Genomic DNA, 27,984 nt, shown 5'->3' with positions numbered 1-27,984 from the left:
ATAGAGGGAATTTCCCTATCTGAGAATCCTCTGTACTGAGGAAAAAAATTAATGAGATTAATGAGATCTCAAACCTGATGGGTGATTAGGTGAAGGGAGTAAGAGAAAGGGATGAATATCAGTGGTATTAGAGGACTGGTAGATTTGGGGGAGAAGAATGCTAGAATTGGAATTAGGAAAATCTGACTTCTAATTCTTATTATTTATGTTACCTCAGATAAGTTACTGAACTTCTGAATTTCAGTTTCTCTTTTGTAAAATGGGTATAACCTCACATTCTTTCCTGCAAAACTTTTTCTTGTTCCCCCAACTTACCTTTTGCTGTTAATGCCACTATTACTCGCCCACTGAACCAATACTGACTTTGGGAAAAGGGGAAAAAAGATGGTCTTCCTGACTCTAGACCTTGTACTTTACCCACCAGGCCCCAGTGGCATAAAATAAATTTTTACTGATTTTCTATGCCTGCTGACTCTATCTTAATTCTGCTCTTTAACTTGCCTTGCTATTACTTAACCTCCCTTGTCTTCTTCCCTCACCTTTTGCTTCCCTGTCTGCCCATCCCTCCCCCCTTCTTTCTTTTTTTTCCAACTCTGACAGAAAATAGAATTTTTATTCTACAACTACAGATATAACTAGACTTGGAGTCTGAATCTGAGGAACATTCTGTAGAATGCCATCTACTTCCATATGCCCAGCACAGCAATTGTTAATTGTCATCTTCTCCAGCTCAAAGCCTTATACACAGCTGGTTTCTGGAAATATTTGCTGGACTTAGTTCAGTTCTGGGACCCAGAGGAAAGTGACTCAAGGGAGCCAATAGGGAAGCTTCCTAGAAGAAGACAGAATCCCTATTTTTTGTTCCTAGTTTCTATTCCTAGGGTTTAGGTGAGTTGGGTTTTATTCGTCAGGGGAGAAGGATTCCAAGTAGGTAGAGACACTGTGTCCTAAGGGATGGGAATTGTGTGAGGGATGACACCTCACCCATTGAAGGGAAAAAGGCACATGTTGCTCTAGTAACTTTATTCCTGGGAATGTGGAGGGTAGAGAAGGAAGGGCTCTCCCAACAAAAACCAAACAAACCCCCAAGGAATCATCAGGTGCTACACACATCCCCAGAGTCCTGGCTGTGGTGGAAGACCTGGAAGATGCTCGTTGTAGGGAACATGGTAAGAACCCAAATCAGAGAACCTATCTGGATTGCAATGCCTGCTGCACTTTGGCCATGAAGGAGTGAGCTGCCACCTTCACATAGGAAAAGGTGCCCAAGCACAGAATCCATGACAACATCACAAGGACTATACTTGGAGAGGGGCTTAAGGCTGGGATAAAAGCTCAGAGCTGTCAACACCATCACATAGGTCCCCAAAAAGATACCAAGAAGTGAAAGGGCCCCCAAACCAGTTAGTGACATGTAGAAATCCATGGCTAGAAAGCAAACAAGGGGACTAGAGGCCCTTCCCAACACCAGAGCCAGCTGGTAGGCATGGCACCCATATGGCAAACAGATGGCTATATCCCAATTTTTAGGGCATTTGTGGCACTAGTAGTGCCAGCAGACAGACTCCTTTGACTAAACACAGATTCAGAGAATTCTGGGATATTTCCTCTGACTCTGGCTCAGGCATACCAATCTCTTTTCCTGGCTCCTGAAGTGGTGACATCTCTTCTGGGGTGACTCCTGGCCCCTGCCCTTCACTCCTAGGGGTAACGTGTTGGATACTGGTGGAAGCAGGAGCAGCAGTCCCTGGAAGGCTGCTGCTGAGATGGCAAGTAAGCTGGTTATCACCCTAAAGAAGGTATTGGGTGTTCCTCAAAGTAGATGGGCACCAAGGGGCCTGGTTGGGAGATGCCAGGAGAGGGAGAAACATTGGGACCAAGTGAAGATGCCAAGAGGTATCTCGAGGGCTGGGAGAGGAAGCTGGTTGGCATTCTAGGTGGCCCACACCTTGGACCAGAGCCAGCCCACAGAGCAGCAGGGCATTAAGACTCCCTGGGGCCCATCTCCCACTATTCTAACTTATTTCGTTATAGATTTTGAAGGGTGCTATACCCTTCATGATATATATAGTGTTGCTTCTAACCCATTCCCAATGGGACTAGATTTTCAGAACTATGAGCCTCCTCCCCCACTAATGTTTCTAGTTTTGGTTAAATTACAGATATATTGACTTGCTTCTGGGACCTAGATCAAGCTAATCAAGATTGGAATGCTAAGATATTGCTGTTTTGTGTAGGGATGGGACAGTCCTGTTCCATGTTATTTTTGTCTGTGTCTGTGTCTTTATGTAGAATATCTGTGTCTTTATGTAGAATATCTGTGTCATGTCTGTTCTGTGAGCTAGATTTTGTTACCTGAAAAGATTTAAAATGCAGCCAGAAAAACAAACAAACAAACAAAAAAACTAAACCAAACCAAAACAAAAAACTTCTATGCTATCGTTAGAGCACTGGGAAAGATTTTTTTTTTTACATCTTTGACTCCCATTTTAAAAGCAGAAACAACCTGATTTTCCTATGGACTCCAACTCTGGCCAATCTGGAAGCTACAGAAATAAAGTTAGCTAATTAAAATTATACAACTGCTAAAATAACATCTTAGCAGGTTCTTAAAGTTTTGAGAGAAACAATTAAGGAATTTGGCAATTAGTCATTTTAAGATTGTTAAGACATTGGGGAAAGAGGAATTTAGCCCATTCTGAAAGAAGGGAGTGAAAAATAAAAATAAAAATTAGTTAAATTGCTAATCCTTCCTTGCCTCATCTTCAAATCCCTTCTGCTCCATGGGGAAAGCACTTCATAAGTTATTAAAGGACCCTCTCCACAATCCTGATCACTCAGCATGCTCCATTCCCTGAGTTCTGAGTGCATCTCAGTTGTGGGGATTGCTAACAAGATCAATCCAGCTCAAGTCTCTCTGTCTGTTAAACCCTCTCATATCAGATCAGATTAAGAAAAGAGAATCCTGAAGAACTTTAGGGAAATTCAAATTCTGCTTCACCTGTAGAAATGGGGGAAGAAGAAAGAACTGTAGGGACCCCACACAACCTTGCCTGACCACCTCCCCAACCCAGCTTGGGGAAGTGGAGATGAAAGGTGGGGGTCAGGCCCATGGTCAGCATGCCCTGAGTCCTGGCACCTGGGAACTCCCATCAAAGGGAGATCATGGCACCAGTCACCCTAGTCTTCAGCAGGTTCTGTCCAGAAATTGCCTGGGAAAAATCCGGGTGCTCCTGGCAGTACCCAGCATAGAAGTGTGAGGTGAGAAAGCCAGTCAACCTCTGCATTTGGCAAGACCACCATTCTCTGTTTCAGTTGTGGATATGTATTAGCTGTGTAATTTACGGCAAATTATTTTATCTCCATCTAGTTTTTTGATTTGTAAAGAGAATTAATAATGATGGTGATTGTTGTGAAAATCACATGATTACCAAGGTGCTTAGCATAAAACAAATGCTATATGAAGGTTAACTGCATTATTGGAAATAACTGCTTCATATTTCATAACTTTATATAGATTTTTAGATGTGATCAACATATAATGCCAATGTTGACATAAATGAATTGTGTGTGTGTGTGTGTGTGTGTGTGTGTGTGTGTGTGTAAATTAAACAAGTTCAATTAATTTAAGACCCCCCAGGATTAGGAGGATAGTTCATAAAGGAAACAGTCTTTCTTTTTCTTCCCCCTTTCCTCCTTCCCTGATTACAGCAGGGATACATGGATGAAGGGGTGAGAGGGAGAGAAAGAAAATATACTCAGGTCAGGGAATTTTGTTATTTAAGATGATTGTAAAAGCAGTTTTAAAGGAGCTCTAATCAAAGCCCACTAAATTGTAATCTCTTTGCACTGTTTTAACAGAAGATTTAAGAGTTTGTTAAATTTAGAAAAACAGAAAAGCAGTTCTCTGCTATCTTAAAAACTCTGACAATAAACAGCCTGCTTTTGAATTATCCAGAGTCAAACTTCTGAGGTCCTGTCAGTAAAAATTGGTATCTTAACCGTTTCCTGGTTCACAAACCAAAAAATGGTTTGTGTGAATTGGAAAATAATCAAATGGTAACTCAGTTTATCTGGAACATTTAATTAGAATTTAGGGAATCTTCATGAACTAAGGTTAAGTCAATTTTAAAATCTGTTCTATCTCAATTTTAAGAATTGTCTTGTTTTCTCCCTAAAAGAAAAGGGAAACTTTTAAAGGAATAGAAACCCTTCCTGAGAACTTCCAAAGCTTCAATAGCTTGGGGGCAGAATAAACTGAACAACTAAAAGAAGGTGGCTTTGCCAATCCCATTTTATAATGTTTTGTAAGAGTAATTTAGGAAATTAGGTATTTTCACCGTTGCTAGAAACTTGAGAGGAAATTACAGCTAAAACTATTTGGCTATTACTTAGGAAAATTCTAAAATTGTTAAATAAATTATTTGGAGTTATTGTGTTAAAACTAAAATTGGTAATTACTTGTTGTGAAGACTGAGTTAGCACCCTGGATACCTTAGAATCAGCTGGAGTCAGGATAAGCAAAAGTCCTTGATCTTTATTCTTTGTCAAACTGAGAGGAATGGACACAGGAATCTTCACACCTCTCTTCTTCCTCTCCCAGCCAGGAGTCACTCTGGCTTGTCCTACTCCACCCTCTAATCCCTCCTCTCAGTCTCTCTCTCTATACACCAAGAGATGGAACCAGCACAGAATAGTGGGGCCGGTCATTTTCCAAGCATATGCTAATTGTCCAATAAGTAATTAGCCTTAAGTGCTTGGTTGTCTAAGTGCATCTGCTCAGTGTCAGTCCTTTAAATCTCCCGTTTTCTTTTGTTTTAGAACCCGGTTGATCATGCCATCCCTGACCTCTCAGGGAAGTGAGAGCCCCCAAAAGGAGGTGATCACAACCCCCCTGATTTCTCAGGAAGGGAGGTGAAAGCACTAAAAAGATGATCATGCCCTCCCTGACATCTCAGGAAGGGAGATGAAAAGCACCAAAGGGAAGTGGAGATTGTTAGTGGGTTTCTGGGCTGAAGGGGTCTTATTAGAAACACATATGCACAAACCCATCAGCATGAGAGGTATTACACAAGCACATAGCAATAACGCAGAAGCTATTAGTGATGACTCTTCCCACAACCAGTGCAGGCTCAATGTGGTATAACACACATGAATTGTACATGCAAGTAGTGATATAACAAACAACATGAATCAACATGGTGTAAAAGATTTCTTGAAATCCTAGAAGAAGGGTATGTAAACAACAGTCACACATATGCCTTCTTCAGGAGCCAAGAGATAGTCCAAAGCCAATATATTGTTCATTGCTTCATGTGTCAGGGAATCCAATGATCCCCGCAAGTTTGTGAAGTCCTGCAACAGTCTTTTTATATGTTAGGGAATCCAATGATTCCTGCAGATTTTGAAATCCTGCAATAGTCTTATGATTTCTCTGAAAATCCAATGATTTCAAGTCCTATAACAGTCTTATCATGTCTCAGAGAATCCAATGATTCCTGAGGGTTTTGAAGTCTAACAATTTTTGATGTCCATGAGTCAAATGCCATAACTGCCATGCTCTTTCAGTGGTGGGCACAGTCAGCAACGGAACCACCTGATGTTTCTTGGGTCTTCTCCTTCGTTTCAAGGGTCTGCTCCTTTTCTCTCCGATGGACAAGGTAAATATGGCTCGTTGGCACCCATCTGATTCCTTCTCCGTCTGTAGAGATACAAGCAAACCTTTCCCCCAAGCAGTTAGTCTATCTGGTCCCTTCCATTCACCACTTTCTGGATCTCTCCACATCACCTGGCAATTATCTAAAGATAGTGTAGCTGCTCACACTGGACACTGCCATTCCGGTGGGTTATAAAACCCATCTTCCAGAGCCAGTGCATCTTTGTCAAAAATCAAGAATAGTATAAAGAGCTAGATTTAGAAGTTCTCTAGAGTTACCTGTAGCTCCCCCCTTTCTTTTGTTTTTGGAGGAGTGTCTTAATGATTCTGTTTCTTCTCTCTACTATTGCCTGTCCTTGAGGATTAAAAGGTATGCCAGTCTAAGAAATAGATTACTTGATCAGTGGAATAGGTTAGGCTCACAAGACTAAATAGCCACCTATAGCAATCTAGTGTTTGACAAACCCAAAGATCCCAACTTTTGGGATAAGAATTCATTATTTGACAAAAACTGCTGGGAAAACTAGAAATTAATATGGCAGAAATTAGGTATGGACTCACACTTAACAACATACACCAAGATAAGATCAACATTGATCCATGATTTAGGCATAAAAAAATGAGATTATAAATAAATTAGAGGAAGATAGGATAGTTTACCTCTCAGACTTGTGGAGGAGGAAGAAATTTGTGACCAAAGATGAACTAGAGGTCATTTTTGATCACAAAACAGAAAATTTTGATTATATCAAATTAAAAAGCCCTTGTACAAACAAAACTAATGCAAACAAGATTAGAAGGGAAGCAATAAACTGGGAAAACTTTTTACAGTTAAAGGTTCTGATAAAGGCCTCAAAATATATAGAGAATTGACTCTAATTTATAAGAAATCAAACCATTCTCCAATTGATAAATGGTCAAAGGTCAGATGATGAAATTGAAACTATTTCCACTCATATGAAAGAGTGTTCCAAATCACTAGTGATCAGAGAAATGCAAATTAAGACAACTCTGAGATACTACTACACACCTGTCAGATTGGCTAAGATGACAGGAAAAAATAATGAATGTTGGAGGGGATGTGGGAAAACTGGGATACTGATGCATTATTGGTGGAGTTGTGAATGAATCCAACCATTCTGGAGAGCAATCTGGAATTATGCCCAAAAGTTATCACCCTTTGATCCAGCAGTGCTGCTATTGGACTTATACCCCAAAGAGGTCTTAAAGAAGGGAAAAGGACCTATATGTGCAAAAATGTTTGTGGCAGCCATGTTTGTAGTGACTAGAAACTGGAAATGAAGAAATTGGATGCCCATCAATTTGAGAATGCTTGGGTAAATTTTGGTATATAAATGTTATGGAATATTATTATTCTGTAAGAAATGACCAGCAGGATAAATACAGAGAGGCTTGGAGAGACTTACATGAACTGATGCTAAGTGAAATGAGCAGGACCATGAGATCATTATATACATCAACAATGATACTGTGAGGATGTATTCTGATGGAAGTGGATTTCTTTGACAAAGAGAAAATCTAACTCAGTTTCAATTGATCAATGATGGACAGAAGCAGCTACACCCAGAGAAAGAACACTTGGAAATGAATGTAAACTCTTTGCATTTTTGTTTTTCTTCCCGGGTTATTTTTACCTTCTGAATCCAATTCTTTTTGTGCAACAAGAGAATTATCGGATCTGCACACATATATTGTATCTAGGATATACTGTGACATATTTAACAGGTATAGGAATGCTTGCCATCTTGGTGGGGGGGTGGAGGGAAGAAGGGAGGGGAAAAGTCAGAACAGAAGTGAGTACAAGGGATAATGTTGTAAAAATTTACCCAGCCATTATAATTAAAAAAAAAAAAAGATATGCCAGTGGTGTGTAAAATCTTATACTGTGCACAAATGTGTGCAAAATGTTTAAAAGTATATGCAGGTCCATTATCTGTTTTTATTGCTGGTGGCACACCCATAATTGCAAATGCTTGGATAAGGAATTCAGTGACCACTTGGGCTGTCTCTTTTGCTGCTGGTATTGCAAAAGTGAATCCTGAAAAAGGTGTCTACCACAATATGGATAAAAGACAGATGACCAAAAGACTTATAATGGGTCACATCTATTTGCCAAATTTCACTGGGTCTCAAACCACGAGGGTTCTTCCCTGGAGGCAGTGTAGGAGTGTGGAAAGGAAGGCAAGCTGTACAGGCTTTTACTATGCTCCTAGCTTCCTCTCTTGTTATTCCAAATTGCAGACATAAAGCTCGAGCAGCCTGATGATATTTAGAATGAGATTCTTGGGCTTCTTGAAATAAATGAGTATTGGACAACATAGTTTGAAGACTTATCTGCCTTTGAATTACCATCAAAAATAGGACCTGGGTGGACATGCAAGATATAAATCTTACGTGGATGCTTTCTCACTTGCTCTTGAAGTTCCTTATAGAGCTGATATATATTAGAGGCTACCATTTTATTTGAGCTGTGGCAATTCTTTGTACCACACCTACTGAATAGGCTAAATCAGATATTATATTTATATCTCCTGGATAATAAGTAAGAGATAGAATGATTGCATACAATTCATTCTGCTGAGTGAACTGAAAATGAGTTCTGACTACTCTATAGTGAAGTTACGAGAATATGCAACACAAATATTATGTTTGGATGCATCTATAAAGATAGTTGGTCCTTTAAGAGGAACTTTAGAAACTTTTTCTTCAAGAATCCAGCGCTAATTATGTAATAGTCTGGTTATCTTTAATGGAGACCTGTGTGTAAAATTTGGAGCCGTGGCTAATAAAATTTGCCACTCTAGGATGGTTTCACAGCATACATTAATTTGTGCATTAGTATAAAAGGCGTATATCTTGTCAGGTCTTATCCCAGATAATTGTACTGCTCACTTAATGGCCTTTAATAAAATTCTAGCCACTAGCACTGGGTAAGGAGTAAGGCTTTGTTCTGATTGTGCTGGGAGGTTCACCCACTCTATCACACTGTCTCCTTGATGAAGGACTGCTGTGGGTGCCTCTTGTGTAGCAAAGACTGACATTTCCAAGGGTTTTTGAGTGACTCTTTCAACCACATTGGATAAAGTCAGTTCAACTTCTCTCAAAGCCTTTTGAGCTTCTTTTGTAAGCTGGCGTGGTGAGTTTAAAGCACTGTCTCCCCTTAAAATGTCATATAATGGTTGCAATTGATAGGTAGTCAAGCCTAACACTAGATGCATCCATTGGTTATCTCCTATCAATTTCTGAAAGTCATTTAAAATGTCTAGTTTCTCTGTTCTTAAGAACAGTTCTTAAGTACTTTCCTTAAGGAAAGTTTTTGTACTGTAGGCACCTTAGGGTGTAATTCATGTCCTAAATATTGAAAAGGAGCATGTCTGTGAATTTTTTCTGGAGCTATGTGCAATTTGTAGTTCCTTAGTGTTTCTATGGTCTTTTGTAGACATGCTTCTAACATTTGTTCCTCAGGTGTAAATACCAATATATCATCCATGTAATGTAATAACACTACTTTTGGAAATGCTTTTCTTACTGGAGTAAGAGCAGCAGCAACATACATTTGACACATAGTAGGGCTGTTTTTCATTCCCTGTGGCAAAACTGTCCATTTATATCTTTTGTAAGGCTCAGCTAAGTTAACATTGGGCATTGAAAAGGCAAATCTTTTCGTATCCTCCTTATCTAGAGGGATAGAATAGAAACAATCCTTAATGTCTATAACCCAAAGAGGCCATTCTTTAGGCAATTGAGTAGGAGATGGAAGTCCAGGTTGAAGAGTTCCCTTAGTTTCCATCTGTTCATTTACCTTTCTTAAATCAGTCAACATCCTCCATTTTCCAGATTTCTTTCTTACAACAAATACTGGGGAATTCTAAGGACTTAGAGAAGGTTGTGAGTGTCCTTGGTCAAGTTGCTCCTGTACTACATCTAATAAGGCCTGAATTTTATCGCTATCTAAGGACCACTGTTCTATCCACACTGGTGTATCAGTTTTCCATTGGATAGGAACAGGTGAAAGTGTTGGCAGGCCTTCAACAGCAGCCCTGCCTAAAAAAAACAAGGTACTCATTTTTAATCCTAATTTTTGTAAAATGTCTTTTCCCCACAGATTGATGGGGATTTTTTCAACTATAAAAGGAGTAAAAACTCCTGTTTCACCTTCAAAAGTCCATCTCAAAGGGGTAGCACTAACTTCAGCTGCTATTGATCCTCCTACACCAGACATATTGGTGTCTGCTTTAATCTTTGGCCAGTGACTGGGCCAGTTGGAACCTCTAATGACTGTACAATCTGCACGAGTGTCTACCAATCCTTCTAATGGTATGCCATTTATATAGATAGTGAGCATAGGATGGTTAGCTGTCACAGCTGCTGTCCAGTATATTCCTGGAGTTTGTCCTTGTTAGTCAGAATCTCAGTGACTATCACCAGATTGCTTATTAGGAGTCTGTATCAGTAAACCTGATGCTACTACTTCTCCTGGGTGATAAGTCACACATTATCTACCTGTATTAGTGACTGGGATATTATCTACACATTCCCCAGTTTCCCACATCTGTGTGGATGGACACTGTTTTGTAAGTACTCTCAAGAGGTGAAATGGTCAAGCCTATTGTGCTTGGAGGCAAGGGATCCATAGGCTGGAGAGGAACAGATTTCCCTTCTCCAGGAGGTTTCTCAGTTGTCCCAGCTGCATACAACTCTATTCTCCCCATTATAATCCCTTTCTCCCATCAGATTGCTTCCTGGCTGATTGATCATGTCTGGGTGCTGGACTTCTAGGCACTCTCTGCATGTACCATTGGCTGCCATCATGTCCCAAGTGTTTTTTGCCTGGGGCCCTGGAGCTGGGCCCCTCATCCTGTTTGCCTGAATCAGTCCACATTCTGAGGCCCAATGGAAGCCTCTGTTGCATTTTGGACATGGGGTTTTGGGTCTTGTTCTCCTATCCTGTTTTCTCATTCTGTCTCTATGCCAACATTGAGCTTTCAGATTCCCTACTTTACTACATTGAAAGCATTGGCGAGTCTCTCTGGAAGTCCCTTGCCGAAAGGGATCCTGGCTTTCCATGTTGTGATCTTGGGAAGTCTGCATCAGGGCCTGACTATAAAAGGCATTTGTGCCCACTGTCTTATGATCTCCTGTAAAGTAACATCCTTGTGAAGTCCTAGTATAATTCTTCTACACACCTCATTAACATTTTATTTAGCAAGTTGCCTTATCAAAATGTCTGTTACTATGTTTTTACCATTAGTTCGTATAACAGCTGTCTGCAAATATCCCACAAAATCAGGAAAGAGTTCATTTGGTCCTTGTACAATTTTTGTGAATGCCTGACCCTAGTCGTTATTATTGGGGAGAAAAGCTCATGTTTTGATAGCAGCAGCAGCAATTTGCCCATATGCTGCTATGGAGTAATTAATCTGTACTGAAATTTCTGCATAAGAACCACACCTGTTAGTTGGTCATAGATGACTGGAGTATTAACATCACTTTGACTAGTTGGGTTTGTATCCTATAGAGCTCACTATATTCAGAAAGCCACAACAAGTTTTGTCCAGGTTCTAAGCATATCCTTGCTATAGATTTCCAGTCACTAGGGGTTAAGACTTCATAAGCCAAATTCTGTAATAACATCTTAACATAAGATGATGTAGCCCCATAAAGAGTGCAAGCCTTTTTCAGGTCTTTGAGATTTCTATATCAAAAGGAGTGTATCTTCTACTTTTTTGACCTGAAGAGTTAAACTGTTGAATCACCAGATACATACCTAGTTTCAAATCACCTATATCTTTCCCTTCCTCTGTGGCTTTAAGTATTGCCTTTTGCAATCTACTCATAGGAGGAGGTTATTGCTGGGGGGAGGTGCTGGTGGTATCATTGACCCTGCGACTTCTCCTCCTCCCTCTATCCTGGAATGTAGAGTTGATGGGGGCATGTCACTTATCTGCTCCTTAGGCAGAGTGGAAGCTGCCTTGTGAGAGGGGGAGTCACCACACCATTGAAACTCATTTAAGTCCCCATACTCTCTGGCGATATGGTCATTAAACTGTTCTTTGTCTTCCTCTTTTTCCTCACACTTCCTCATCTGGCTGTTCTGAAAACTTTTATTTTTTCTATAACTTGTGGGATTCTTTAAGGTCAATTATATTATGTTGCATATATAAAATGTTTCTTTGGAAATTGAATTGGAACCATTATCATTATAATATTCACATAGTTGATCTCCTACAAGTTTCCAGTTATCTGACCTTATATCTTCTTTATTGAAGAACCAAGGGGATGTACGTTCTAATGTATCCAGGAATCCATCAATCTGCTCCCAAGTCATAATTAAACCCTGTCTCTTTATCAGTCTGAGTATGCTTCCTATAGATCCCCTTTGGGGTGGGGTTGGGCATGGGGGAGAATCGTTTCCTAATATCAGCCCCATTTTAGCTAGAAAAGGTTACTAGTTTCGTCTTTAACAAAGTAAGTTCCCTGTTTGTCTATTAAAATACTCGCCCAATTTCCTGGTCACCGGGGACTTCAGTGAAAATAGGGTCCTTGGTCACACGTTGGATGCCACGTGTGAAGACTGAGTTAGGACCCTGGATACCTTAGAATCAGCCAGAATCAGGATAAGCAAAGTCCTTGATCTTTATTCTTTGTTGATGTGAGAGGAATGGACACAGGAATCTGCTCAGTTTCAGCCCTTTCCAACTTGTAATGTCTGGACTAGCTCTCTGGAGGATCTCTGGACAAGCCTTGGTCTTCGGTGGAGGAGTGATGAAGGCAGGAGAGCCACCAGGAGGATCTCTGTTTCTGTCTCCATCTTCTGTGTCTCCTCTGTGTTTGTGTTTGTGTCTGAGTCTGAGTCTGAGTCTGAGATAGAGCTCCAGCTTTCATCTCCAGTCCTCTCAGCCCTTAAATACCTCAATCTGATTATATTATTACACTAAGTATATGTCAACTAGAGTGATTACATCATTATATCATACTAAGTATATGTAAACTAGGAACCATTATCTTATCAATCACACTAAGTGCTTAACTATAAGCACCCTGCTGTAAGTATCCTTGCTTCAAGTCTACCTTACCCTGAGTTTGGCCCTGTAAAATTATTGTGTGTGGAAGAAGAGGGATTTACTTGGACACAAACTGGGCAGGCTTGACACACCTATTTAATTGTCTTTCCTAGCTTGTGACCAGTGAAAATACAATCCATAAGGGATTGGAGGGCATTTTTTTTTCCCCAAGTGAGTAGCTTGGGGAAGCCCAAAGAGAAGTTTCCATTGACTGGCCTCTGGGATTTGAAATTGTCCTGAAGGTGTTTGAGACCATCCAGACAGAGAAAGGGTGAACCTCCTTTCCTTAGCAAAGGCTTATTCCTCAATTAGAAGGACTGTGGAAGCCACTGCTCTAAGGCAGGAGGGTCACCAATTTTCCAGGCATGTCTAGAAAAGTTCACAATTATTTATTTAAAGCAGATTCAGGGAGTGATAAGATTGTCTGAAGGAGGCTGGAGTTAAATTATGGTCCAAATACTTAACAGACTGATCAGCAGTGTGGGCCTTTACACAAGAAATGATGGCCCCAGGAAGCCTGAAAATTAAGGGTTTTTATGGCTGCAGCCAGAGAAGCCTCTTGGGTTGGGTTGCAGATTAAGATATCTTCTACATACTGGATATCCAGTGCCTGAGCAAATATGTGGGAGCTGTTGTGAGGGATAGAACACCTATCCCAAAATGACTACTCAGAGACTTCTTGAAGTAAAAAGCAGAAAAGTTGTTCTTTATTCATAGATTCTCATGAGAATGAGCAATTCCACCGTGAGGAGGGAAAGAGAGAAAACTCACAGTAGAAGGGCTAAAGAATTAGGAAAGATATACAGTTTTTATAAGTTTGGTTACCAGGATTATATCATAAGTTGAAGAGCATTAAGAAATAGGTGCCCTCTCCCCTTAATTGAATATTAGACATTGGTGCCAAAAACAGATTAGAATGGACTGCTTTTAGATTCTCTGGTTCCGAGAGGAACCATACATCAGACCTTCAAATTCAGATTATCAAGTTAACAGCATTTAACTAATAGTCTAAATATTGATAACACTGAACAGTGATAAATGTTATCATTTTAGGTTAAGTAAATATATGTAAAGTTTAAGTAAATATTGGCTAATACTCAACATACTTATGCAGGTCACAGAGACATAGAAATAATGAAAAATAAAATACAGAAAAGGAATTTAAACATTCCTGGAAGTTCTTCACTTTATCTCCATTCTCCATTCCATACACTGTCATAGAAGCCCTGAGCTACCTCTATGTTAGACTGCCCATGTTAATTGGTAGAGGTTATGTTGTGCCATAATTTAAAATTTAAAATCCCCCACAGAAACCAAGACACATTCAGGAGGATTTGAAAAAGAGTTGCACTTTTTATGGGGCTTCATCATCTTATGTTAAGAGGTTACCAGAAAATTTGGCTTATGAAATGTTAACATCCAGTGATTGGAAATCCATAGCAAGGCCATGTTTAGAGTCTGGACAAAACTTGTTGTGGCTTTCGGAGTATAGTGAATTATGTAGGATTCAAGCCCAATGCAATAAGGAAACTGGAGTTAATATTCCAATCACCTTTGACCAACTATCAGGTAAAGGTCAGTACACAGACAATTCAGCACAAATTAATTACTCCATAGCAGCATATGAGCAAATTGCTACTTCTGCAATCAAAGCTTGGGGCACCCTCCCAGGGAAAGATTGAAGGAAAGCCTTCACAAAAATAGAGCAAGGTACCAATGAACTGATTTTGCTGATTTTGTGGAATGTTTGCAAACAGCTGTCTCAAGAACCATTGGAGAAAATGTAGCTACAAGAATTATGATCAGATAACTGGCTAAGGAAAATGCCAATGAGGTTTGCAGAAGAATTATATGGGGACTACACAAAGATGCTCCTTTAGAGGAGATCATAAGACGCTGTGCCACAGTGGGTACAAATGCTTATTATACCCAGACTATGATGAATGTGGGAAGACATGGTCCCTCTTGGCAAGGGACTTCCAGAGAGACTTGTCGATGCTTTCAATGTGGAAAAGTAGGACATCTGAGAGCTCAATGTAAGTATAGAGATAGAATGAGAGGACAGGATGAGAGAAGACCCAAAACCCTATATCCAAAATGCAACCGAGGTTTTCACTGGACCTCAGAATGTGAGACTATTGCAGGACTTCAAAACTTTCAGGAATCATTGGATTCTCTACACATGTGAAGTAATGGACAATAGATTGGTTTTGGACTATTTTTAGGACTTATGGACATGTATAAATCCTGATGTTGATTCACGTTAATTGTTACATCACTACTAGCCTATGTTATTATGTGCTTATGTAATTATGTAATTATACATCTCATATTGATGGATTTATGTATATCTGTTTCAAATGAGACCCTTTGGAAACCCCGTTAATCTGATTTGATTTCCCATTTCCTTTGGTATTTTCATCTACCTTCCTGAGATGTCAGGAAGGGCGTGATCACATCCTTTTGTGTGTTTTCACCCCATTTTTTGAGCAATCAGGGAAGGCGTGATCACCTCTTTTTTGGGGTTGTCTCACCTCCTTGAGAAGTCAGGAGGTCATGACCACCTATGTTCTAAAAACAAAAGAAAGCAGGAAATGTTATGGGCCAGAACTTGAAACAAGGTAGAGGGTGGACTATAGTTGATACTGAGAGGGAGAAGTCTGAGGGCCTAATAACAAGGATGCCCCAGTGGAAGAAATGTATCAGAATTGATCCAGATTTTCAAAGGTATGAAATAGAGATTGAGTGGAACAAGTGAAGATTTCTCAGAGACTACAGTATATCAGACCCTAGGCCCAAGTTTCAGGTTGCTCATGCTGAAAAAGATGTTGCACATTGGACAATAGTCCCCTTCCATGTGCCTGAAAAATTCAGTCCAACCAATGAATTTAAAAGTCAACAGGATAAGGCAAGACTTGTAGTTTTCAGCTATATAACCCATTTTCTGCTTCTGTACTGTGCTACACTCTACTACCTAGGGAGTATACTGCACTTCTTCTTGCAAGAACTTTGTAAAGGCTTTCTGTTTGTATCTGGCATCGCCTCCAAGTAGTCAATTTGGGTAAAGGGGGGAGGTACTAGACCCCATCCCACAATATAGATCTGTAGTTTTTCTTATAAGATGTTTCACATTCTGTTCTATTTTTTCATTCTTTAGAATTTGTTTTGTTGTTTCTCATAGCCCCCAGGCTTCCCCTTGCTCAATTCTAATTTTCAAAAAGTTATTTTCATTTTTGAGGCTCTATCTCCTTTTCTAGTTGGTTAACTTTTTTTTCATAATCTTCTTGTTTTTCTTGGATAGTTTCTATCTATCTATCTATCTATTAGTTTTTCCTCAATGTCTCATATTTGATTTTTAAATTCTTTTTTGAGTTCTATCAATTTTTTCTGGGCAGGGAGCCATTTTATGTAGAAGAAACTCTTTTTACCTCAACGTCCTCCTCTGAAGATGAACCCAGGTCTTTCCTGTTCCCATAGTAAAATTCTATGGTAGTATTCTTTGTTCTTTGCCAATTCATTTTTTTTTTTTAAATAAGAGATATTAGTGTAAGATACTCTAATCATGGGGTGAGGAGATGATGCTTCAAGCTTCTCTTTAGCTCTTCCCTCTGACCAAGAATTTCAAACCAAGATCACCTTCCTCCAGCAAGTGCCCGAAGCTGGCAGCAGCCCTGCCCGACTGCCTGTGCATTCAGAGGTACTTGTTTCTTCTCATCCAAGACCAAGTCTCTGCATCACATCTGGGCCTGGTTTTTTAATCAGCCAAGGTTCCCTCAGTCTTCCTGGGCTTAGACCCAGAAACCACAAAGAGTCCCCACATCCTGTTTACCCTGGGGCTTCCCACTAGTTGTTTCTGTGGAGTTAGCCCGGAGGTGTTTGCACTTCACAAGGATTAATCCCTGGCCTAGAGTCTTTCTTCAGATCTTCTCAGGCTGTACCTGGAGGACTCTTGTTCTATCCTAAATCTTCTTGATTTTTCAACAGTCTATGTTCTCCCAGGAGGAGCAAATTTATTCTATTTGTGGGGGAAATCTGGAGAGCTTGAAATTTACCAACCCTCTCCTTCATCTTCCCAGAATCCTCCCCTGGAATTTTTTTTAATGGGATGGAACAGTCACATCTCAGCTTTATAAGCCTCTTAATTTCTCTGAACTTTAATTTCCTTATCTATAAAATAATGGGTTAGAAGGGAAGAAAGCAGCATATTTTAGTGAGAAGAGCACTGACTCTGGATTCCAAGGATTTAGCTTCAAATCTAATCTTTAATAGTCTGGAGATAACTTGGAGCCAGTGGAATTTATTTAGCAGGGGTGATGTAATTGCTGGAGAAACTGAGGCAGGATAGAGATCAGAGAGTTTTTAATAATTTATTTAAAAGGGAGAAATTGTGCTAGAGGCATGATGCCCCCAGGATTAATGTCCAAAGCATCCAGCAGCCAATGTGAGTTCTCAATGACATATTTATACACAGTAGCTAAACAAAGGCAGGAGGATGGAGTCCAAACTCTGGTGATATATGGAATCTCCAGGCAGGAACCATCAATCCGGTTCTGACAGGTTGGGGGGTAGGACCATAAATTCTAACAAACTGGGAGTTAAGGAAGTCTGGATTCCCTCTAATCTTGAGTTTACACATTGATAGTTTATAACCCCTGAGTTATATCAGTCTTAATGAACCAGAAAGGGGGTTTACAACTAAGGGGATTGAGGAAGAACAATTAAGGAAACTGAAGCAGAACAATTAGGGAAATTGAGTCAGAACAATTTAGGGAAATTGAGGCAGGAAAATTAGGGAAACTGAGTCAGGACAATAAAAGGGAACTGTGGCACAACAGTGACATGGCCATTCCTGCAGTTTAGGAAAATTATTTTGTTAACTATGTGAAGGATGGATTATAGTGAATAGAGACTTGAGACAAAAAATTCAAGTAATTCAATTCTACAAATGTTTATTAAGCACCTACTATGTGCCAGGGACTGGATTAGGTCATTGCAGTAGTCCAGATGAGAGAAGAGAAGAATATGAATTTCAGGGGTATCTGTATGACTAGGAGAAAGGTAAAAGATGCAAGATTTGTTGTAAATAAGGAAATTCTGAGATTTGATTGCCAATTCTATGTGAGTAGGAAATGACTGAAAGAAGCTGAGGAAGACACAAAAATTGTGAATCTGAATAACTGGAAGGATGGTAGCGTCCTCAATAATAATAGGGAAGTTCAGAAAAGCAATAGGTTTTGAGAATAGATAATGAAGTTTGTTTTGAACATGTTGAATCTGAAATCCTTAGAAAATATCCAATTTGAAATACTCAACAGGCAATTAGTAATGTGAAACTGGAACTCAGAAGAGACTGAAGTATTACTTAAAAATCTCAGAATCATCTTAGAGACAAGATAATATAAACTATTAGAGCTGATGAGATCAAGTGAGTTTATATAAAAAAAAGAGGAACTAGAACACAATATTGAGAGACACCCATAATTAATGGGTGTGATGTGAATGAAGATTCAGCAAGAGATTGAGAAGATGTGGTCAGAGAAGCAGAAGGGAAACCATGAAAGAGCAAAATCATGGAAACACAGTAAGGAGTATCTAACAGGGGAAGATAGTTAACATTTTTCAGATTTGATGAAGAGTAGAGCAAGCATAAAGATAGATGTGATAGAGAGTATCAGTATCTTAGGGGATAGTTGGTTTAATTTGTTTAGATTGGAAGCCAAATTCTGGAGAGGTTGGAAGGAATAGAAGAACAAGTGAAAGTGCAAAAATATAGCTAAAATGGATTGTAGTACTAAGTAATGGAGTAGATTAAGAAAATGAAAAGTTGGAATTGGGGAATAGGAAACAATAAGTAGAGATAAATTATGTGCCAGGCAAAGAACTGAAAAAAGAGGGAGAAGGTCTGGACAATACCAGCTACCAGAGGCTGGTTTTGATGATAAATGTGGATTGTAGTTCTGAAGTGGCAATTGAGAGTAAGTACCTAAATGAAAATATAACCAATCAATGGGGAAAAGTGGCTAGGTATGTGATTTTATCAGGAAGGAGCCAATTCTTAGGGAGGATCAGAGGATAGAATACAGGAAGCAGAGCAAGATGAGATGAAGTTTGTTATGAACAAGGCATTTCAGAGGATCAAGTGGAAAGAATGGACAAACAAAGAGTAAGACATTGTGGGAATAGGTTGATCTGGATGGACATGAGAAAAAGGATAGCTAGAGATGGTTTGGAAGTTTATATTTCTGCAGCTAGAAATTCAATATAAAGGAGAGGGAAAGGTAGGAGTATATAAATAACTGGGAAATGAATCTAGGCAGAATAACAGTGGGGTCCATTAATGAAGATGGGTTAGAAGGTTTAGTTCTGATAAAGCCCTCAACTGTTGGACCCGTCATGTTATTGTGTCCTATGAAGTCGCTGGAAGGCTGTGATGCAGAAACCTAAACAGGAGGCTGCTCTATCTAGGGTTCAGTTTTACAGAAGCCTGGCAATCTTATGGCCCTTGGCACTTCTAAAACTCTATCATTAAGGCCTGATAGGAGGACTGCCTGAGGCTAAGACAGTGATGCAAATTGGTCATAAGGAGGGTTAGTGAGGAGGCCAAGATAGAAATCATAAAATTAAGGAAATATGGGAGGGGGAATATTTGGTTGTGCAATCACTCTTGAGTCAACCTAAGAATTCTGTCTACTTATAATTATCTTCCTCCTCACCTCTGCTTTTTGGGATCCTTAGGATCTTTTAAAGTTCAGCCTAAGTGCCAACTTCTTTTTTTTTTTAATTGAAGCTTGCTATTTTCAAATATATGCATGAATAATTTTAACATTCACCCTTGCAAAACCTTGTGTCCAAATTTTTTCCCTCTTTTCCCCTCATCCCTTCCCCTAGATGGCAAGTAATCCAATGAAAAGGAAAAAAATTAGAAAGAAAACAAAATGCAATCAAACAACAACAAAAAGAGTGAAAATACTATTTTGTGATCCACACTCAGTTCTCACAGTCCTCTCTCTGCATGTAGATGGGTCTCTTCATCAGAAGACCATTGGAACTGGCCTGAATCATCTCATTACTGAGGAGAGCTACATCCATCAGAACTGATCATTGTATAATCTTACTCTTGTGTATAATGATCTCCAGGTTTTGTTCATCTCACTTAACATCTGTTCATATAAATCTCTCCAGGCCTCTCTGAAATCATCCTGCTGGTCGTTTCTTATAGAACAATAATATTCAATAATATAATAACAATAATGTTATGCATTCATATACCATAATTTCTTCAGCCATTCTCCAATTGATGGACATTTATTCAGTTTCCACTTTCTTGCCACTACAAAAAGAGCTGCCACAAACATTTTTGCATATATGATTCTCTTTTCTTCCTTTATGATCTCTTTGGGATATAAGCCCAAAGTAGAAACACTGCTGGATCAAAGGGTATTAAGTACCACCTTCTTAAGAGGCCTTTTTTAATTCTCCCAATTATTAATTCCCTCCTTAAATTTGTGCATGTGTAGATGGTATATAGTCTATTTGTATTTATCAGTAGATATGTTGTTTCCCCCTAAATGTACTGTAAACTCTTTGAAGGTAGGAACTATCTCACTTTTGTATTTGGTTCACTAGCCTCTAGTACAGTGTCTGGTGCATAGTAGGTACTTAGTTTTTTTGTTTTTATTAAGTGATTGAGTGTGCATTAGGATGTTTGTTAATTTCCAATGAGCATGTGCAAAATTCTTGACAACCACTACGACTGAATGAAATGCAATGCATAGGCACCATGACTTTAAAAAAAAACAAAACAAATCATGAGAAATTATTGCCTATCAAAGAATAATAATAGCATTAAAGCTATTTAGGTGTACTTTGATTCAAGAAGGATGGAAAGACAAAAAAAATAACACAATACAATACAACAAAAAAAAAAACCTGAGTATTACTCAGAAAATATATAATGTAGGAAATAATCAAATGTGGCCTTAGCTTCAATGCATTTTTGTATGCTCTTTCATCTTAGTAGGCACATATCAACTCATTTTCAAAAGGCCTACTATCTTTCTCTTTTTGACTGAATGAAGAAAAATACTTTTTTTTTTTTTTTCCTAGTAAGAACTAAAAAGGTCAGTAGGTCTGTATCTCTAGCTTTCTGATAATAAAAGTCACATCTTTTTCTGATGAGATAAATTATCATTTTTTGTTATTGTTGTTGGAAGAAAGAGTTATTTCACCATGAAAATGGCAAGTTTTCTCTGAACATATTTTAACTGCTGGAAGGAATGTCTCGGAAGCCAGTCAGCAACTTTAGTACACCTAAATTTCCTGGAAGAACAACATCAAATCCCAGAAGTTTCCTTTTTACATTGCCAAAAAAAGGTCACGCCCCGTTGAGTCCAAAACTATATTTTAAAGTGGGTCAATATTAATTAAAAGAAATATGTTATTTAAAGAGCTGAAAAGTTAGTTTAGATATAATCTAAGAAGAGAAAAAGCAAAAAAAAAAAAAACCTCAAGAAAATATTTATTACTTTTTTGTTGTGTCTTTTTTAAAATATAAAATAAATAGTAATGCAAATTGAAATGATATTGGGAAGAATCCTAAAGTGGAAAGTGAAAGTTCATGATTTTTTTTTAGGTAAATTATATATTTGTAGATATGTGAACTTAAGGCAGCTTCATTAAAAATGATAATAATAAAGAATGAGTATAGCTCAGATGATGAAGAAATCTAACCAGATTATAAATGTTAGTTATTATACATTTCAATGATGTTTTTCTAATGGAAAACTTTGCAAAACTTTCTTGTTTTTCTGCATATGTTTGTGAGGCTTCTAATGAACTGGTCATTATGGTCAATTGTAGTAAATGTGTCATATACAGTAAAAACCACATATAAACACACAACACATGTGACATACATGCACATGGTACTTATGTGTATATCTAAATATGTATACATGTGTATAATATAAAATACACACACATATATAATACATATAATTCCTGGATGGACTAGTGACATGAAGGGATCTTAGTGACTCATCTTTCACTCAAAAATCCACAATTCCTCAAATTTCCCTATCAAATCTCTTCGCTGAATCAGTCACATATTGAGAGTGAGACATTTCAAGTAGATAGTTTGAATTTCCCTTTGGGAAACAGGGTTAGAGGAAGGATTCAGTATTATGTAGTAGTTCTGTAGAGAGTGTGCTCCCATGGGTGATGTCATGAATCAATAATTGATTCATTGAAGTAATTATAGAGTTTTATGAGTAAATGAATGAACATTGCCTTGTTCAAATTTGACCCGAGACACTTATTAGCTGTGTTTTCCTGGGGGAGTCACTTCTATTTATCTCAGTTTTCTCAAATGTAAAATGAGAATTATAATAGTACCCACTTCCCAGGTTTTTTGTGAGATCAAATGAGATAATATTTGTAAGGTACTCAGGATGGCACATAGTAAGTATTTAATTGCTTATTTCCTTCCCTTGTTCATGAACAAATAAAACTGCTTATGAACTCATATGTATTTAAAGTGACAATTTGAAAATAAAGTTTAAAAGTTTGATCCTAAAGATAGATTTTGTCCTCTAGAAGTCTTTTGTGGCTATGGGGAACATAGGTGGGCGAAAATAGAGAACCTTATATTTTTTTCTTATTTGTGGATATGTTTGAAAGGTGTGCCATCATAAACTGGAAGTTTGAGGTGTATGTATAGAAAATTAATGGAAATTGATAGCAATTATTCTTTCCTTAAATAATTTTTAAATGCAGAAGTTGATCTTGTTTGCTGAAGTCTTCAAGTATGAAATGACTTCTGTCTGTCAGATTTGACAATCAGAGAGAATCTTAATTCTCAACCTCTCCTGATGGACTGGAATTATGAGGAAGCCTTTATATTATTAGTATATCTCTTGTTTCCCTCTTTGTCAAGGATGATTATTGTATATAGTTATCTGAACCACAAACTGAATGCTTCATAATTTTTTTTTTGATGGTTTAATCAGTCATTTATTTGTTCAGTTCACCTGAAACAAATCAAGCTTCTTTTGAACTCTTCCATGAGTTCTTTCTGGACTTTCTATTTTTCTTTTCTTTTCTTTTTTTTTTTTATTATTATAGCTTTTTATTTACAAGATATATGCATGGAGAATTTTTCAGCATTGAAAATTGCAAAACCTTTTGTTTTAAATTTTCCCCTCCTTCCCTTCACCCCTTCCCCCAGATGGCAGGTAGATCAATACATGTTAAATATGTTAAAGTATATGTTAAATACAATATATGTATACATTTCCATACAGTTATTTTGCTGCAAAAGAAGAATCGGACTTTGAAATAATGTACAATTAACCTGTGGAGGAAATCAAAAATGCAGGTGGACAAAAATAGAGGGATTGGGAATGCTATGTAGTGGTTCACACTCATTTCCCTGAGTTCTTTTGCTGGGTATATCTGGTTCTATTAATTACTGAACAACCGGAACTGATTTGGTTCATCTCATTGTTGAAGAGAGAGCCATGTCCATCAGAATTGATCATCCTATGGTATTGCTAAAGTATATAATGATCTCCTGGTCCTAATCATTTCACTCAGCATCAGTTCATATAAGTCTCTCCAGGACTTTCTGAAATCATCCTGCTGGTCATTTCTTACAGAACAACAATATTCCATATCATTCATATACCACAATTTATTCAGCCATTTTCCAATTGATGGGCATCCACTCAGTTTCCAGTTTCTGGCCACTACAAAAAGGGCTGCCACAAACATTCTTGCACATACAGAACCCTGTCCCTTCTTTAAGATCTCTTTGGAATATAAGCCCAGTAGTAACACTGCTGGATCAAAGGGTATGCACAGTTTGATAACTTTTTGAGCATAGTTCCAAATCACTCTCCAGAATGGCTGGATGTATTCACAATTCCACCAACAATGTATCAGTGTCCCAGTATTCCCACATCCCCTCCAACATTCAGCATTATCTTTTCCTGTCATCTTAGCCAATTTGAGAGGTATGTAGTGGCATCTCAGAGTTGTCTTAATTTGCATTTCTCTGATTAATAATGACTTGGAACATCTTTTCATATAGCTAGAAATAGTTTCAATTTCTTTGTCTAAAAATTGTCTGTTCATATCTTTCGAGCATTTATCAGTTGGAGAATGGTTTGATTTCTTATAAATTAGAGTTAATTCTCTATATATCTTGGAAACGAGGCCTTTATCAGAACCTTCGACTTAAAAATGTTTTCCCAGTTTATTGCGATATAATAAAATTTTTCTATTTTGTGATCAATAATGATCTTTAGTTCTTCTTTGGTCGCAAATTCCTTCCTCCTCCATAGGTGTGAGAGAGAAACTATCCTATGTTCTTCTAATTTATTTATAATTTCATTCTTTATGCCTAGATCATGAACCCATTTTGACCTTATCTTGGTGTATGATGTTAAATGTGGGTCAGTGCCTAATTTCTGCCATACTAATTTCCAATTTTCCCAGCAGTTTTTGTCAAACAGTGAATTCTTATCCCAAAAGTTGGAGTCTTTGGGTTTGTCAAACATGAGATTATTAAAGTTATTGACTATTTTGTCCTGTGAACCTAACCTATTCCACTGATCAACTAGTTTATTTCTTAGCCAATACCAAATGGTTTTTGTAACTACTGCTTTATAATATGATTTTAGATAGGGTACAGCTAGGCCACCTTCATTTGAGTTTTTTTTCATTAGTTCCCTTGAAAGTCTTGACCTTTTGTTCTTCCAGAAGAATTTTGTTGTTATATTTTCTAGGTCATTAAAATAGTTTTTTGGGAGTCTGATTGGTATAGCACTAAATAAATAAATTAGTTTAGGTAGTATTGTCATCTTTATTATATTTGCTCGGCCTATCCAAGAGCACTTAATATTTTTTCAATTGGTTAGATCTGACTTTATTTGTGTGGAAAGTGTTTTGTAGTTTTGCTCATATAGTTCCTGATTTTCCCTTGGCAGATAGATTCCCAATTATTTTATACTACCAGTAATTACTTTAAAGGGAATTTCTCTTTGTAATTCTAACTGTTGGATTTTGTTAGTGATACATAAGAATGCTGATGACTTATCTGGGTTTATTTTGTATACTGCAACTTTGCTAAAGGTGTGAATTATTTCTAATAGCTTTTTAGTAGAAGCTCGGGTTCTCTAAGTATACCATCATATCATCAGCAAAGAGTGATAATTTGGTTCCCTCATTACCTACTCTAATTCCTTTAATCTCTTTCTCAACTTTTATTGCTGAAGCTAGCATTTCTAATACAATATTGTATAGTAATGGTGATAGTGGGCAACCTTGTTTCACTCCTGATCTTATTGGGAATGGTTCCAGTTTATCCCCATTACATATGATGCTTACTAATGGTTTTAAATAGATGCTACTGTTATTTTAAGGAAAAGTCCATTTATTCCTATACTCTCAAGTGTTTTTAATAGGAATGGATATTGGATTTTATCAAATGCTTTTTCTGCATCTATTGAGATGATCATATGGTTTTTGTTAATTTGGTTATTGATATAGTCAATTATGCTAATAGTTTTCCTAATATTGAACCAGCCCTGCATTCCTGGTGTAAATCCTACTTGGTCATGGTGTATTGTCCTGGAGATGATTTTCTGTAGTCTTTTTGCTAATATTTTATTTAAGATTTTAGCATCAATATTCATCAGGGAGATTGGCCTATAATTTTCTTTCTCTGTTTTCAACCTACCTGGTTTAGGTATCAGTATCATATCTGTGTCACAAAAGGAATTTGGTAGGAGTCCTTCATTCCTTATTTTTTCAAATAGATTATATAGCATTGGAGTTAATTGTTCCTTAAATGTTTGGTAGAATTCGCATGTAAATCCATCTGATCCTAGGCATTTTTTTCTTAGGGAGTTGATTAATAGCTTGTTTTATTTCTTTTTCTAAAATGGGACCATTTAAGCAATTTACTTCCTCCTCTGTTAATCTGGGAAGCCTATATTTTTGAAGGTAGGCATCCATTTCACTTAGGTTATCAAATTTATTGGCATAAAGTTGGGCAAAGTAACTCCTTATTATTGCCCTAATTTCCTCTTCATTGGTGGAAAGTTCTCCCTTTTTGTTTTTAAGACTAACAATTTGATTTTCCCTTTTCCTTTTTCTAATCAGATTTACCAAAGGTTTATCTATTTTATTGGTTTTTTCATAAAGCCAAATCTTAGTTTTATTTATTAATTCAATAGTTTTTTCACTTTTAATTTATTAATTTCTCCTTTTAATTTTAGAATTTCAAGTTTAGTATTTGATTGGGGTTTTCAATTTAGTCTTTTTCTGACTTTTAAAGTTGCAAGCTCAATTCATTGATCTTCTCTTTATTTTATTCAAGTAAGCTTCTAAAAATATAAAATTTTCCCTTATTACCTCTTTGGCTGCATCCCACAAATTTTGGTATGATGTTGCATTGTTGTCATTTTCTTGGGTGAAATTATTAATTGTGTCTATGATTTGCTGTTTTACCCAGTCATTCTTTAGGATGAGATTATTTAGTTTCTAATTACTTTTTGGTATATTTGTTGAATAGCTTTTTGTTGAATGTAGTTTTTATTGCATTGTGATCTGAAAAGAATGCATTTACTATTTCTGCCTTTCTGCATTTAATTTTGAGGTCTTTATGTTCTAATATATGGTCAATTTTTGCATAGGTTCACAATGCATTTAAATCACATTGTGAACTGCTGAGAAAGTGTCTTCCTTTCTGTCTCCATTCAGTTTTCTCCAAAGATCTATCATACCTAACTTTTCTAATATTCTATTTACCTCTTTAACTTCTTTCTTATTTGTTTTGTGGTTTGATTTATCTAATTCTGAGAGTGCTAAGTTGAGATCTCTCTGTATTATAGTTTTGCTGTCTATTTCTTCTTGCAACTCTCTTAACTTCTCCTTTAGGAAATTAGATGCTATAATACTTTGTGCATTGTTATTGCTTCATTGTCTATGCTACCCTTTAGCAAGATATAATTTCCTTACTCATCTTTTTTAATTAGATCAATTTCTGCTTTTGTTTGGTCTGAGATAAGGATGGTTACCTCTGCTTTTTTGACCTCACTTGAAGCATAATAAATTCTGCTCCAGTCTTTTACCTTAATTTTGTATGTATCTTCCTGCTTTAAATGTGTTTCCAGTAAACAACATATTGTAGGGTTCTGGCTTTTGATCCAGTCTGCTATCCTCCTCCACTTCATGGGAGAATTCATCCCATTCACATTTACAGTTAAAATTGCTAATTCTGTATTTCCTGCCATCTTATTATTCCCAGGTTATGCTTTTCTTTTTCTTATCTCTTCCTTCTTTTCCCTTTCCCAGGATTAAACCTATGGGCCCCACTTGCGTCACACAGTTCTCCCTCTTTAGAATCCCTCCCACACCCTTTGAATCCCTTTCCCTGTCTTATATCTTTCCCTTATCTTTTCCTTTTCCCTTTTCCTCTCCCACTTTTTAATGAGGTGAAAGAAGATTCTCTGTAAACCAAATATATCAATTATTTTCTCTTTGAGCCAAATCTGATAAGAGTAAGATTCATACAATGTTCTTCCCCCTCTTTAAATTCCCTCAGATATGATAGGTTTCCTTTGTCTTTTTTGTGGGATGCAGTTTCCCTCTTTTTATCTTCTCTTTCTCCTTTTTCTGATACTATTCCCCTTTCCATTTCTACTTCCCTTTTTTTAAATATTATATCAGTAAAATAAAATTATACATGCACTCTTTATGTATGTCCATAACAGAAATACAGTTCTTTTTACTTTTTTCTGCTTCTCTTGAGCCCTATAGTTGGAGTTCAAATTTTTTGTTTAGCTGTTTTTTTTCATTAGAAACTAATGGAATTCACCTGTTTCATTAAATGTTCATCTTCTTCCCTGGAAGAAAATGCTCACCTTAGTTGGGTAGTTTATTCTTGGCTGCATTCCACGTTCCTTTGGCTTTTGGAATATCAGTTTCTAGGCCTTTGATCCTTTAATGTGGAAGCAGCTAGATCCTGAATGATCCTTATTGTGGCTCCTTGGTGTTTGAATCATTTTTTTTTTTCCTGGCTGCTTGTAATATTTTTTCCTTAGTTTCATAGTTCTGAAATTTAGACAATATTCCTTGGAGTTTTTATTTTAATGTCTCTTTCAGAAGGTGTTTGATGAATTCTCTCAATGCCTATTTTGCCTTCTGATTATATTACATCTGGGCAGTTCTCTTTGATGA

At 37.4% G+C, this 27,984-nt stretch overlaps 2 pseudogenes; one reads left to right on the top strand and one right to left on the bottom strand.

Annotated features, from left to right (window-relative positions):
- Window positions 1–1,096: 1,096 nt before the first annotated feature.
- LOC105750862 lies at window positions 1,097–2,088 on the bottom strand (annotated as a pseudogene).
- A 1,001-nt stretch (window positions 2,089–3,089) lies between these two features.
- The window catches only part of LOC100935420, a 68,111-nt pseudogene continuing 43,216 nt past the window's right edge, over window positions 3,090–27,984 (top strand).

The sequence above is a fragment of the Sarcophilus harrisii genome, chromosome 6, assembly GCF_902635505.1.
Source record: "Sarcophilus harrisii chromosome 6, mSarHar1.11, whole genome shotgun sequence".
Lineage (NCBI taxonomy): Eukaryota > Metazoa > Chordata > Mammalia > Dasyuromorphia > Dasyuridae > Sarcophilus > Sarcophilus harrisii.
This window is presented reverse-complemented; position numbering and strand designations above follow the sequence as displayed.